This window comes from Choloepus didactylus, chromosome 3 (genome assembly GCF_015220235.1).
Source record: "Choloepus didactylus isolate mChoDid1 chromosome 3, mChoDid1.pri, whole genome shotgun sequence".
Classification (NCBI taxonomy): domain Eukaryota; kingdom Metazoa; phylum Chordata; class Mammalia; order Pilosa; family Megalonychidae; genus Choloepus; species Choloepus didactylus.
The window spans coordinates 117,447,138-117,448,734 of NC_051309.1; the positions used below are offsets into that span (position 1 = coordinate 117,447,138).

Sequence of the window (1,597 nt, forward strand, 5' to 3'; positions counted from 1 at the left end):
GGGTCAAATGTCCATGGAAACAACCTAATCAAAAGGTCCCACCCACAATAGATCTGCCCCCACAAGATTGGATTAAAAGAACATTGTCTTTTTTGGGAGTACATAACAGATCTAAAACAGCATAGTCTATGACTCTATTTCTAAAGAAATGTTCACTTATGGGTTGTGAGTGTGAGTGTGTATGTGTGTATGTGTGTGTGTGAATTTATTTTTATTGGGGTGTGGAAGATGGGTTGGGGTGTAGCCACCCAGGGAATGTACATTCTAATCTTCCTGGGATAGTTTTTGCAACTTTTTCTTTTCCTTGGAGCTGCTCTTAGTGCTGACAGCCTCTCAGGTCTACTGCTGAAGGGCTCCTCCTTGGAAAATTTCTTCTTTTTCTTGGAGACACTCCTGCTGTTGGCTGCCTCTTCAAGGTCACTAACTTGTTGCTCTTTGAGTAAAGACTTCTTCCTCTTGGGGATTATTGTGCTGCCAGCCCTCTCTTCAAAATCACTAAGAATTAGCTCCTTCTTGCATTTTTTCTTCTTGGGTTTGGAGTAACAGACAGGCGGGTCTTCCATTCCATTCCCCTGAGGTGCCTCTTGGGGCTTTTGCTTTTTCTTCTTCTTGGGTCTCTCACTTGCCTCCTTACACTCTTCCAGAGCACTGCTGTTTTCTGAAGACATGAGAGCAACTGCAGCCAGTCGTTTCTTTCTCTTCTTCAAGTATTTTTTCTCCTGTTTCTACAACTTCTTAGCAATCTCCGCAGCAGCTTCCTCAGCCTGAAACATCACCTCCGTCATGACATCCGGATTCTTGTGTGGAATCTCTCCTGTCTCATGGAAAGACAGCTACTCCTCCACCTGCTCTCGAAGATTCTCCGCAAGTACCCTTGTGGGCACCTCAGAGAAGCAATCAATTCGTGAGGCAACACTGCATTTATTTGCCATGTATTGGGAGATGCGGCTTTTGTTCTTGGCAGGGGCTTGGCCAATGAAAGTGGAGTGGAAAATGAGTCCATAATTGGGGGTATTTCCCCTGTCTTCAGGGCTCTGAAGGCTTGGTCCCTTTGCTGGGCCTTAGGAATCACTCAGACACCAGGGCTGGCCATCACCCCCATAGCAGAGGCCTGCACAGGTCTCACTTATGATTTTAATAATGAAATTTATCTTTCTTGACTTAAGGACAAGAAACTCTCTGGGGGAACTTCTCTGAAATGCTTTTATAAAGGAGAGAAATGAGGAAAGAAGATAGATTATGGAAAGGATGGGAAGGAAAAGGAAAGAGAAAAAGAGGTCAAAAGTTAGGAAGAAACAATATGGATCAAGAAAATGGAATAACACATACTGCCTAAAATATTCACAGAAAATATATATATACACACACATTTCTATATAAAGATTATGAGTTAAGTCTGTCTACATAATTATTTCTACTTATGCTACTAGAAATTTCTTAATTGATCACTCTTTGTTTCACACATTGCCCAGCACTAGCAAGCTTAGTCCAAGCCTTATTCTATAAGTTGTTCCATATTGTATTTAACATATATAGGGTAATGTATTGTGGGGAAAGGAGGAGACTGCACACCATTCCTAGAAAGAGAAAACAAAGA

At 42.0% G+C, this 1,597-nt stretch overlaps 1 non-coding gene and 1 pseudogene across 1 annotated transcript; both read right to left on the minus strand.

Annotated features, from left to right (window-relative positions):
• Positions 1-264: 264 nt before the first annotated feature.
• LOC119529115 lies at positions 265-785 on the minus strand (annotated as a pseudogene).
• Positions 786-1,066: 281 nt separating this feature from the next.
• LOC119530718 lies at positions 1,067-1,152 on the minus strand. The gene has a single exon (XR_005216105.1). It is a non-coding gene; the product is annotated as a small nucleolar RNA SNORD86 (small nucleolar RNA).
• Between the last annotated feature and the right edge of the window lie 445 nt (positions 1,153-1,597).